Source organism: Staurois parvus, unplaced genomic scaffold, assembly GCF_062004578.1.
Source record: "Staurois parvus isolate SC_StPar_1 unplaced genomic scaffold, SC_StPar_1.0 ptg000209l, whole genome shotgun sequence".
NCBI classification, from domain to species: Eukaryota; Metazoa; Chordata; class Amphibia; order Anura; family Ranidae; genus Staurois; species Staurois parvus.
Window position 1 is genome coordinate 532911 of NW_028318005.1, and position 14172 is coordinate 547082.

Genomic DNA, 14172 nt, shown 5'->3' on the forward strand with positions numbered 1-14172 from the left:
CACCATGTTTCACTGTAGGCACCATGCATTTTTCTTTGTACTCCTCAACTTTGTGATGCCGTATAGTTTTGAAGCCATCAGTTCCAAAAATATTTATCTTGGTCTCATCACTCCAGAGTACAGAGTACAGTCCCAGTAGTATTTTTCTTTTTCAGCACGGGCCCTGGCAAACTGTAGGCGGGGTTTTTTGTGCAAGGGCTTCGTGGACGACACCCATGCATGCTAAGTGCATAAGGGATACGTGAGGAGTAGAGAGAGGACATTGGAAATTATTGGAGGGAGGGGAGAAACATTGGGGATAAGTGGAGGAGAGGGAGACATTTTAGATGGGGGGGGGAGAGGGGGGACATTGTGGATTAGTGGAGGGAGAGGAGGAACATTGGGAATAAGTGGAGAAACAGGGGACATTTGGGATAAGTGGGGGTGGGGAGAGGGGGACATTGTGGATCAGTGGAGTGAGAGGAGGAACATTGGGGATAAGTGGAGGAGAGGGGGACATTTGAGATAAGTGGGGGGAGAGGAGGAACATTGGGGATTAGTGGGGGGAGAGCAGGAACATTGGGGATTAGTGGGGGGGCATTGATATTAGTGGGGGGAGAGGAGGAACATTGGGGATTAGTGGGGGGAAAGAAGGAACATTGGGGATAGTTTGGGTAGGGGATGATGCTGTGTGTAAGTGTAGTGTGCCCTATGTGACTATACTGCACATGCTGAGTGTCACATACCATAGTACACTTGGTCAGATGGAATCCAGGAGATGCCCATTACAGGTGGGGTACAACAGCACACCCGTCCCTAGAACATCAGAGGAGCAGAGCTCTTAGCAGTATGCTGCAGGGACTGGAGGCCAATAGGAAGTATGCTTGGACTTTTTGTGGACAGAGAGGCACAACTCATAGTGCTGGCTTTGCAGAGGATTATTGGCTGCAGTCGAGTGCGGGACTAGGACAGGCTGTAACACAATACATTAGGAGATAAAAAGGGATGTTTCAAAGGAGATAGGAGTCCGTGTACCATGCACTCGCTCAGAACGCCAACCACACTGAAGAAAAACACCAGTCCCCCGCCCTCTACTCTGATGTCATGTGCAGAGCAGTGAGGGTTTTGTGCTGCCAGACTAGAAACCAGGCTTCTCTGTCTTCAGCCTCCCAGCGCCGGAGTAGCCCGCAGCAGGACTAAATGTAGAACAAACTTCTTGCCCGGCTCCCGAGAACTGCATGTCCGAGGCATCAGGCAATATGAATTAAACATCCCTGTATACATATACACTTATGAGCCACTTTATTAGGTACACATGTTTAATTGTTTGATAACACAAATTGCTAATCAGCCAATCACATGGCAGTAACTCAGTGCATTTAAGGCATCTAGATGTGATGAAGGCAACTTGCTGAAGTTCAAACCAAGCATCAGAATGGGGAAGAAAGGGGGTTTAAGTGACTTTAAATGTGGCATGGTTGTTGGTGCCAGAAGGACTGGCCTCAGTATTTCAAAAACTGCTGATCTACTGGGATTTTCACGCACAACCATCTCTAGGGTTTACAGAGAATGGTCCGAAAAAAGAAAATATTGAGTGAGCTGCAGTTGTGTGGATGAAAATGCCTTGCTGATGTCAGAGAAGAATGGGCAGACTGGTTCGAGATGATAGAAAGGCAACAGTAACTCATGTCAATATGGATCAAAATCTCTGTGGAATGTTTCCAACACCTTGTTGAATCTGTGCCATGAAAAATTAAGGCAGTTCTGAAGGCAAAATGGGGTCCAACCCGATACTAGCAAAGAGTACCTAATAAAGTGACCAGTGAGTGTACAGTTGCAAGAAAAAAGTATGTGAACCCCTTGGGATTACGTGGAGTTTTGCATGAATAGGGCATAAAATGTGTTCTGAACGTCATCTAAGTCACAACAATAGAAGAACACAGTCTGCTGAACATAATACTACACAAACATTAGATGTTGCCTTGGTTTAATTGCACATAACATGTAAACATTCACCGTGCAGGGAGGAAAAAGTATGTGAACCTGTGGACTTAATAACTGGTTGACCCTCCTTTGGCAGCAATAACCTCAACCAAACGTTTCCTGTAGTTGCAGATCAGACCTGCACAAGGATCTGGAGTAATTTTGGACCACTCCTCTTCACAAAACTGTTTCAGTGTAGCAATATTCTTGGGATGTCTGGTGTGAATCGCTCTCTTAAGGTCATGCCACAGCATTTTAATCGGGTTGAGGTCAGGACTCTGACTGGGCCATTCCAGAAGGCGTATTCTGTGCTGTTGCAGCCATTGTTTTGTTGAATTACTTGTATGCTTTGGGTCATTGTCCTGTTGCATCACCCATCCTCTGCGGAGCTTCAGTTGGCGGACAGATGGTCGTACGTTTTCCTGCAAAATGTCTTGATAAACTCTGGAATTCATTTTCCCATCAATGACAACAATCCATCCACTGACAATTCGATTCTGCCTGCGATCGTTGCACAGTTAGCGTTTGGGTGCCATTTTCTTTTAATGGCACTCCAAATTTTGATATTGGAATGATTCCTGCAGGTGCAGGCTTCATCCTGGTATGACCACTTCATTCCAAGCATGTCATATGACATCTTATGGGTGGGAAGTGGTCAATTGGCAGCAGGTTAGTAACTTGATTAGGTATAAAAAGAACATCTTCTGGAGTCAGAGTGTCTCAGAATTAAAGCTGGGCAAAGGCTCACCAACCTGTAAAAAGTTATCAGCGCTCAGTTCAGAAGCCTGCATCTCTGATGGTGTGGGGGTGCGTTGGTGCATAAAGAATGGGCAGCTGGTGAATCTGGAAAGGCACCATCCATGCTGAAAGATATATCCAGGTATTAGAGCAGCATTTGTTAACATTCGCACAACGTCTGGTACAGAGAAGGTCTTGCATATTTCAGCAGGAAAATGCTAAACCGCATACTGCATCTTTGACAACAGCATGGTTTCGTGGTAGAAGAGCTCAGGTGCTTAACTGGCCTGCCTGCAGTCCAGACCTTTCACCACTTGAAAATATTTGGTGCATCTTGAAATGAAAACTACGGCAAAGAAGACCCAGGAATGTTGAATAGTTAGAATCCCACATGTGCTAAGAATGGGACAACATTTCTCTCCCAAAATTCCAGCAACTGGTATCTTTTTGCTGCTAGGTTAGTCTGGGCAAGACATTGTGGCCTGTTCAGTTACCTCAGTAGTGACTCAGCATGGATGCTAAAGGCACAGTTGCCAATCCCCCAACCTGATCTGCAAGTAACCACTAGAGAAAGAATCCACAGATCTGTGTACGATATGCTCTCATGCAAAATGGAAGGGCAAGCAGATGAAAAGTGTCACATTAAAGATAAAGTCAAAAATGACTTGAAATGTGTTTCCTAGATACACACTATAGTTTTATCCTTGAAGTGGATAAATATTCCCCTGCAATGACTATCCTGAATTGTAGCTTGAATATACCAGCTAGCATGGAAGCTAGCAATAGACCTGTCTGTTTTATTTATGTCGCTGTGTGATAATGCGATGAAACATTGTCAATGACATTCTTGCTGCTGTAGAATATGTTTGCACTTTGTCGGCACATTTTCTCACTTTTTCCTTTTACAGCTCTTGCTTCGGACAGAGGCTTTGTGGAAAGATCAGTTTAGACAAAACAACAAGAATAGCTCTCACTGTGTCTTAAAGCAGGCCTGTCCCTAAGAAATGTCATGTATTAAAGCCCAACTCCGGGCAACAAAAAAAAAATTATTCCTTGCCGCGGGGCTGTGCTGCATTTTAGAAGGTGAAATAGGCTTCCCCGAAGAGATGAGTTTTCAGCAAAGTTAAAAGAGTAGGATGTAGCTGGACAAGTTGGGGTAGAGAGTTCCAGAGGAGCTTGATTTGGTCTTGGGGAAGAAAAAAAAACTTTACTAATCCAATGCTCCTCCCCACGCTTCAGTGGTCTAGTGTTCTGACATCATCATGACCAAAGCAGAGTCCATAGCCCTGCATTGAATGTGATGATGCAAAGGGACAGTTCGCTGCCAGAATGTGGGGGAGCGCCATTTACCAGGATAGTGGAGCGTTGAGTAAGTGAAATTGTTTCTCATTTCCCCTAAAGAAAATAGCTCTTATCCACTGCAGTACAGATGCAGCCCCACTGCAACAGATAATTTCATAGTTTCCCAAAGATGGGCTTTAAAATATCTTACAGCTCTTTGAGATAGTAAAGAGGAACATTTAGGCATGCTTAGTGATCTGCTGTGTCAGGTGAGCATGGCTTACCAAAAATGGGTGTGGCTTAATAGATACATGAAACTGTCAAAGGTCCATGCCATGTTACAGGACGCTGTGAAACTGCCTATATTAAAGAAAGCCGCACGAGACTGCTGCCATTTTATAAGGGGCTGTTTGAAATTGCCACCATGTTACCCTTTTAAAAGTAAGCCATGCATTTGTAAATTAAAGTAGTTGTAAATAGTGGTGCACCGAAATGAAAATTCTGGTACCGAAACCGAAAATTCAGTATACACTTGGCCGAAAACCGAAATGGACAGTTTTTAAAAATTAGTATATTTTTCAAATGCAATTTTTTTGGAAAAAAACACACTTTAATGATTAAAAATAAAATCACAATATATACCCCAATTTGTTTGTAAAATACGAAATATGATGTTACACCGAGTAAATAGATACCCAACATGTCATGTTTTAAAATTGCGCACGCTCGTGGAATGTTGTCAAACTACTGTACTTAAAAATCACCATGAGCGACGCTTTCAAAATTTCTACAGGTTACCAGTGTAAAATTACAGAGGAACTCTAGTGCTAGAATTATTGCTCTTGCTCTGACGTTCGTGGCAATACCTCACATGTGTGGTTTGAACACCGCTTACATATGAGGGCACGGCCTATGAATGCATTCACCACTATGTGCGCTCACAGGGGTTCGGGGGCACTTTAAACTTTTTTTTTTTTTTAAACACTGTCCCTTTAAAAAAAATTTTAATCACTTTTATTCCTATCACAAGGAAATGCATACATCCCTTGTGATTGAAATAATTAGTGATGGGTGCTCTTTATGTAGAGATACAGGGTCAATAAGACCCCACATCTCTCCTCTACAATGTAAAGCACTAGATCAAAAAAGCATTGATCTAGTGCTTTAAAAAAAATGGCCTTGTTTAAAAGACGCCGGAACCGTAAGTGCCATCACTCTGGTCCTCCAAATGTTTTTGGCCACCGTAATTTCAGTCCACTCCTAGTTGTAAGGTTTTTTGTTTTTTTTTAACCTTACCTTGGAAAAAAATACTCTTTAATACATTCTAATGCAGAAAAACACAATATAATACTAAGTTGTTTGGTGAAATATGAACAATGAAGGTACGTCGAGTAAATACAGTGGGGATCGAAAGTTTGGGCACCCCAGCTAAAAATTTGTATTAATGTGCATAAAGAAGCCAAGGAAAGATGGAAAAATCTCCAAAAGGCATCAAATTACAGATTAGACATTCTTATAATATGTCAACAAAAATTAGATTTTATTTCCATCATTTACACTTTCAAAATAACAGAAAACAAAAAAATGGCGTCTGCAAAAGTTTGGGCACCCTGCAGAGTTAATATCTTGTACTGCCCCCTTTGGCAAGTATCACAGCTTGTAAAAGCTTTTTGTAGCCAGCAAAGAGTCTTTCAATTGTTGTTTGAGGTATCTTTGCCCATTCTTCCTTACAAAAGTCTTCCAGTTCTTTGAGATTTCTGGGCTGTCTGTCACGCACTGCTCTTTTAAGGTGTATCCATAGATTTTCAATTATGTTGAGGTCAGGAGATTGTGAAGGCCTTGGCAAAACCTTCAGTTTACTCCTCTTGATGTAATCCCCCGTAGATTTCGAGGTGTGTTTAGGATCATTCTCCATTTGTAGAAGCCATCCTCTCTTTAACTTCAGCTTTTTCACAGATGGCATCAAGTTACCATCCAAAATTTGCTGAAATTTTATTGAATCCATTTTTCCTTCTACTCATGAGATGTTCCCTGTGCCACTGGCTGCAACACAACCCCAAAGTATGATTGATCCAACCCCATACTTAACAGTTGGACAGAGGTTCTTTTCATTAAATTCTGTGCCCCTTCTTCTCCAAACGTACCTTTGCTCATTCCGGCCAAAAAGTTCAATTTTAACCTCATCAGTCCACAGAACTTGTTTCCAAAATGCATCAGGCTTGTCTATATGTTCATTTGCAAAGTTCAAACGATGATTTTTGTGGTGAGGACGTAGAAGAGGTTTTCTTCTGATGACTCTTCCATGAAGACTATATTTGTACAAGTATCGCTTTATAGTGGAATAGTGTACCACAACTCCAGTGTCTGCCAGATCTTTCTGGAGGGATCGTGCAGTCAAACGTGGGTTTTGAATTGTTTTTCTCACAATCCTGCAAGCTGTTCTGTCTGATATTTTTCTTGGTCTTCCAGATCTTGCTTTAACTTCCACTGTTCCTGATGACTGCCATTTCTTAATAACATTAAGAACAGAGGATATTGACATCTGAAAACGCTTTGCTATCTTCTTTTAGCCTTCTCCAGCTTTGTGAGCGTCAACTATTTTCAGTTTCAGTTTTCTAGACAACTGCTTAGAAGAACCCATGGTGCTGATTGTTGGGGCAAGGTCAGATGAGTCTGGGCATTTAAAACCTTTGAGATTGACTTCACCTGGTCTTCCCAGACGATGATTGAGGACAATCCATGACACTGGCAGGTCTCAGCTTTGCAAAGGGGGCAGTGCATGCTATAAATTCTGCAGGGTGCCCAAACTTTTGCAGTTTTCTGTTATTTTGAAAGTGTAAATGATGGAAATAAAATCTAACTTTTGTTGACATATCATAAGAATGTCTAATCTGTAATTTGATGCCTTTTGGAGATTTTTCCATCTTTCCTTGGCTTCTTTATGCACATTAATACAAATGTTTAGCTGGGGTGCCCAAACTTTCGATCCCCACTGTAGATACCAAACATGTCATGCTTTAAAATTGTGCATGCCCATGCATTGGCAAAAAACTAAGTACATTTTATTATCGATAGGCGACGATTTAAAGCCTGTACGGGTTACCACTTTATATTTACATAGCAAGTGTGATGCTAGAATTATTGCCCCCCAGTCTGATGTTTGCAATGATACCTCACGTGTGGTGCGATCGCTGTTTACGTACTGATACGGGACGGATGTGTGTATTCATCTTTGCACGTGAGCATGGGGGGGACAGGAGTGCTTTAATTTTTTTTTACACTGTCCGTTTACATTGTTTTTTTATCACTTTTATTGTTACTGTAAAGAATGTAAACATCCCTTATTATCCCTTATTGTTGAGGGATCTAGGGTCTATTAGACCTCAGATCACTCCTCTGACTTTAACAGCATCTGATCACACCAAGAAAGGTGTGACCAGATGCTTTCCCAATTTAAAATTGGCGCTATTTACATCTGGCGAAATCCGAAGTGACAAAATAATTGTTACTTCCAGTTTCTCATACCATAGAGATGATTGGGGCCGTTCCAGTTCCCTAACAGCTATACGGTCAGCCGGCTGCACACTTGAGTCTCCCAATGGGACGGGAGAGCTAAACAAGGCCAAGGAAGGTGGCGGGAAGGACACCCCCTCCTGCTGCTTGTAAAACCAATCCAGTGGTTTATTAGCTGCTAGGATTGCTTTTACAAGAAAGCCGGCTGAGAAAAGCAATATAACCACACACAGTTGGGCGACGTAATGCAGTACATCGCTGGCATGAAAAAGACTAAACTCTAGTCTTACCTTCAGTATTACATTCTGGCTGAAGGACGTCCAGCAGCATCCTGCCTTTCTTTACCCAACCTTCCTATCCTTGGCTTTTCTTTCATTGGATTTCAGTTCTTTCAATTCAATTCCTCACAATGACAACAACGATGTGGCACTATTCCTTCTAATTACAACAATGATCGGGCACAATTCCTCGCTATGACACCAACGATGTGATTTGATTCCTTCCAATTACACCAACTATGTGGCACTATTCCTTCCAATGATACAACGATGGGGCCTGACTCCTCCCACCAACGATATGCCACAATTCCTCCCAATGGCACCAGCAATGGGGTCCAATTCCTCCCACTGACACCAAAGATGGACATTGTTTACTCCTACTGATAGCGGAACATTTTCTACATGGGTGGCACAGTGGCTTAGTGGTTAGCACATCTGCCTTGCAGTAAATGGGTCATGGGTTCGATTCCCGACCATGGCGCCTCCTGCATGGAGTTTGCATGTTCTCCCTTTGCTTGCGTGGGTTTCTTCCGGGTACTCCGGTTTACTCCCACACTCCAAAGACACGCTGGTAGGTTAATTTGGTCCTCTCTAAATTGTCCTAGTTTCTATGTGTATGTATGAATGTGTGTTAGGGACCTGAGATTGTACACCCCTTGAGGGTTAGGGACTGATGTGAATGTACAATATATATGTGTAAAAACGCTGTGTAAATTGACGGCGCTATATAAGTACCTGAAATAAATAAATAAATACTCCCAATGACCACAGTCTGCACCCAACCAAAGGAAGAAGGACTGGCTCTCTGTTTAGAAAGTTTGGAGACCCCTGTTCTAGATGATGTTGTTGCTACCAGACATGTGTATTGCAAGGTTTCCATAGTGTTGGCTGCTGAACATGGAACTGGGATGTGGCCATAATGTATCAGTAAAAAGCTGCAATTATAAAGCCTTGCAATGGCTGCCCCACACTGTTTATAATATATGTGTACAATATATGACTTTTTTTTTTAATTTTGTAAAAAAAAAATTATAAAATTGTGCTTGCATTCCCTTTAAAAAAATCTTCTAGTCTACCTCAAGTCTTATATTCTGCCCACAGCTATGTTGGTTGATCTTAGATTGCCATATCTGGCACCTCTGTTGGTATATTTAAATTAAAGTAGTGGAAAGAGCAGCTTCCATCACTTGATATGTCGGAGTAAAATAATTTAATTCCCTTCAAGACCTTTGGTGGGTCTCTCGTTCCACTCATCCAATTCTTGTAATTTCTTTTGTCTGCCCGGCCAGCTGCCACATTGGAGAGTGTGTCACTAGCAATATTATGTCATATATTTCAACGGATTATGAGAATCCGTCACAATACTTAGATTGCTTTTTTTTCTACATACTTTTTTTTTTTTTTTAATGAAAACCCAGCAAGCTTTCATACAGTCCAAGGACAAGGCTTTGTTCTTCTGCAGACACAGACTAGATTGTTGTTGTCTTCAATTGTGATTCTGAACATTTGCCGGTATCACTCAGTTTACGGCAAACAATTTATTACCAGCATAATTATAATAAATGAAAGATGACAAGAAGAATATTTTGAAATGGCTCTTTTATTTTATGACCTCATTTCATGTCAGAGGTCTTTATATTCCTACTAGGAATAATGTAGCCTACTCTCCTGTGAGATATATATATATATATATATGTTTATACACACACACTATTGCCAAATGTATTGGGACGCCTGCCTTTCCACTCACATGAAATTTAATATCCCAGTCTTAGTCCATAGGGTTCAATATTGAGTTGGCCCACCCTTTGCAGCTATAACAGCTTCAACTCTTCTGGGAAGGCTGTCCACAAGGTTTAGGAGTATGTCTATGGGAATGTTTGACCATTCTTCCAGAATCACATTTGTAAGTCAAGCACTGATGTTGGACGAGAAGACCTGGCTCGCAGTCTCTGCTCTAATTCATCCCAAAGGTGTGTTCTATCAGGTTGAGGTCAGGACTCTGTGCAGACCAGTCAAGTTCCTCCACCCCAAACTCGCTCATCCATGTCTTTGAGCACCTTGCTTTGTGCACTTGTGTGCAGTCATGTTGGAATAGGAAGGGGCAATCCCCAAACTCTTCCCACAAAGTTTGGAGCATGAAATTGTCCAAAATGTTTTGGTATGCTGATGCCTTAAGAGTTCCCTTCACTGGAACTAAGGGGCCAAGCCCAACCCCTGAAAAGTAACCCCACACTATAATCCCCCCTCCACCATACTTTACACTTGGTGCAATGCAGTTAGGCACGTACCGTACTACTGGCAACTGCCAAACCCAGAGAGCACATCTCCACTGCTCCAGAGTCCAGTGGCAGTGTGCTTTTCACCACTGCAGCTGAAGCTTTGCATTTCAATTGGTGATGTAAGGCTTGGATGCAGCTGCTCGGCCATGGAAACCCATTCCATGAAGCTCTCTATGCACTGTTGTTGTGCTAATCTGAAGGCCACACGAAGTTTGGAGGTTTTAGCTATTGACTCTGCAGACAATTGGCGACTTCTACACACTGTGCATGCACTGACCCCTCTCTGCCATTTTATGTGGCCTACCATTTCGTGGCTGAGTTGCTGTTGTTCTCAGTTGCTTCCACCTTGTTATACCACTAACAGTTGACCATGGAATATTTAGTAGCAAGGAAATGTCACGGATGGACTTATTGCACAGGTGGCAACCTATCATGGTACCACGCTTGAATTAATTGAGCTCCTGAGAGCAACCCATTCTTTCACAAATGTTTGGAGGTGATTGGAACACCTGAATCCAAAGATTTGGAGAGGTGTCCCAATACTTTTGGCAATACAGTGTGTATATATAGTAAAGTTTGAGGGCCCCCACCCCCACATACAAACGTAAACGCGTGCACCGGGGGCGCCTACGTGTGCAAACATTGATTGCAATATACATGTTGCATATCGTGGCACATGCCAGAGTGAGAGCAATAATTCTAGCACAAGACCTCCTCCGTCACGATGCTAAACCAATGACCTGTAGGGGCTTTTGAAGTGTCACCTATAGAAAATGTAGGGTACTGAAATTTGTCATTATTTCTATTTACTTGGTGCAACTTAATCTTTTATATTGTACTAAAAATTTAGGTAATTTATTGCGTTTGTGCACCCTAAAATTCACTTTAGTGTGTTTTTTACTGAATTAAAAAAAAAATAGAACTACCACTATTTTATTCTCTAGGGTGTCTGCTTTCAGAAAAAATATGTTTAGGGGTTTTGTGTAATCTCCAGGCCTGGCAGCGAAAGGGTTAATGGAAAGTTCACACAAAGTTCCATAAAGCATAATCCATGGTTTCCCACACAAGGGAATTTTACCATTACCACAAAAATATGAAATATTCAGCCTCTTGGCTCACTTTAGTAAAGGAATAGTTATACAGCCTCCTGGCTTTCACATACCACAGTGCTGCTCAGGCCTTCCACTTTAGACCCTCATCTGTCTCCCACAGACCATTTTCTTGCCAACACTGTCAACATAGATAGCAGCCCCGTGCTTCTCTGGACCTCAGGCTTGGGTCTCTGTCTTTTCCAGCACAGACATGCACCCCTGTGGCTGCTCCCTTGCACACCCAGACTCCTTGTGAGGGTGGAGCCCAGAACCATGGCCATGTCATTAAAGAACCGTACACATGATGAGAATATCGGACAAACAATCGTCCGTTTTTTTTCGCCTGCTAGTCTCACATCCAAATTGAAAGGTTATTAAAGATACGAAAATTTTTTCAAAAACTGATGTCATGTATTTGTATTGTATTTTCGGATGTCTACTGTACCGAGAAAATGAAAATCGTACGATCTGGTATCGTACGAGAAAAATGTTTACACTTGTCCCTTCGGAAATTGTGATCGGCTCTCGAAAGCTGTATACCAACAATCCGATTATCGGACGATCAGTCCTTGTACAAATATTTTCATACGATTTTCTTATCATGTGTACGGGGCATAATAATATCCCAGCACACACCTGACTAGTCAGTGTGCTGGTGGTTCCGAATACCTGGACCCAGGTCTGAAGATTTCATCCCACCCGGATCTGTATGAAACATCCAGGCTCCAGGTCCCACAAATGGACTTTCTAAACAATGGGGAAACTGAAAAGCCAGTTTCTCTCTAATCAAGCAAACCCCCTGCCCAGTTGAGAATTCTGGGTTATCTTTACCCTGGTGTAATTTTGCACTGCCAATATATATATATAATATACATACTTTTGGTTGTGGATATGGGTCAGCATGGGCACCCTGACCGGTCTGCGGCTCCACAGCCCCATACACAACAAACTGGGATGCACTTTATGAACTTTTTCAGCAATTTCAGCTATAGTACTGTTGGATTGAACTACACAAGCTAGCCTTTGCTCCCCATGTGCATCAACAAGACTTGGCCGCCCATTAGCCTGCTGCCATTTTTTCTCCCTTGGGCCACTTTTGGTAGGACTGCGAATATTCCACAAGAGCTGCAGTTTTGGAGTTGCTCTGACCCAGTAGTATAGCCATTACAATTTGGCCCTTGTCAAAGTTGCTCAAATCTTTATGCTTGCCTATCTACTAGATTGTTAGCTCCAAGGAGCAGGGCCCTCCAATCCCTCTTGTATTGAACTGTAGTGTTACTGTACTGTCTCTCTCCATAATGTAAAGCGCTGACCAAACTGTCGGCGCTATATAAGTCCTGTATTATAATAATAATAATTTTTAATGTATTGGACACATCAGATTCAGGGACATGTTCACTTGCTGCCTAATATATCCCACCCACTTTCTGATGCCATTATGACGAAATGATCCTTGTTATTCATTTTACCTGTTAGTGGTCATAATGTTATGGCTGATCGATTGTGTGTGTGTGTGTATGTATATATATATATATAGTTTGTACTTACACATACTCTGTATGGCCATAATTTGTGGACTTATGTCCATTACCCTAACTACATGGACAAAATTATGTCCTGTATCTTATGCATGAGCACTTGGCTATGAGAACTGTGCCCAACCACACAGGCACAGTCTAGTTTCTTTTGCAGAAGTGGCTAAGCTCAGCACTCTGTGAGTGCGAGGAAGAGCAGACTGCGCATGCGTGATTAGGAAAGCTGAGTTCTCATAGCCAAGTGCTTGTTTGTTTGGTGCTGGGGCCACGCATCTAGCAGTTGGGCATCCTACCATCTAAGCAGGACAGAGAGGGTAAGCCCACAGTAGAAGCATCTTCATAAGTAAGATTTAATTTTAAACAGAGGTGGGAGTTTTAATGTACTTTTTAAAGCAATAGTAAACCTAAAACCAAAATTGTATTATATTGTTGCTTATCAATCAATTGTGGTGGCCGCATTAGTTTTCTATTTCATCTGGGGAGTAACACACCTCCTGTATTAGATTGCCCTCACACATTGTTAGTCTGGGCAGAGGGGAGTGTTATATATGCTAGCAGATTTATATTCACTAACATAATGAAGCCAAACTCCAGCTCACACTGCAGTTACAGCAATTGTTTTTTTTGAGGGGGGGGTTAAGGTTTTACATGAAAAATCAAAGCTGATCATTGTAGGCACCCCTGCAAGTGGTAAATGGTTTGTCTCAACATTCTTAACTGGCAAATTTGCAGGAAAGCTTGTTCTTTTGAAAAACAACTGACTCTCTGGCCAAATAACCAGGTGAAAATATAAAAAAGCCTAAAAAATAAAACTATTGCAGCCATCACATCTAAGAATTGGTAAGCTGCAATATAATAACTGTTTACTTTTGGGTTTAATAATGTTTTAAGCTGTAATGCAATTAAAAAATGTTGTTAAAGGTGAACTAACCCTTTATACAATCACTTTCCAGTAATTATCACTCATGATGTTAGTCCCCATTCCATATTATTTTTATGTTTTACATTTTTTGTTTCAGATCCCTTTTTTTAAATGTTATCCTTATTTATTATTTCAATGCTAGCTTTCCCTTTTATTTATATTATGTATTCTGTTATGTTATGGGTACTATAAATCAGCATATCGCTAATGAAGCCAGGTACATTTTAGCATTTGATAGAGCTCTTCTGCACCAAATCTTTCTGCTCATGTGCAATTCATTTGGAATGCATTTCACCCAGAAGTAGCCAATCCCCTGATACGCTTGTTGAGCATTTAGCCATTACATGCTCAGCCTGCCTGATCACACACTTTCTTACTGCTAAGTGCCTTCCAATCCAGCCGCTTACCAATAAGTACTGTGAAGTCTCCAGATCCTCTCTCTCTCTCTTACCACTAAATAATAGTGCAACTTATTAAACATGGGATATTAGGGTTTATTCATATTCATTCACATGGCCACATAGACCCCTACCTGTGTTTAGAGCTGTGCATCCATCCTGTTCAGTTTTA

At 41.7% G+C, this 14172-nt stretch overlaps 1 protein-coding gene across 5 annotated transcripts in view; it reads left to right on the forward strand.

Moving 5' to 3' along the window:
• PHF2 (PHD finger protein 2) overlaps positions 1-14172 on the forward strand; it is a 412799-nt gene that overhangs the window by 197213 nt on the left and 201414 nt on the right. The window lies entirely within an intron of this gene.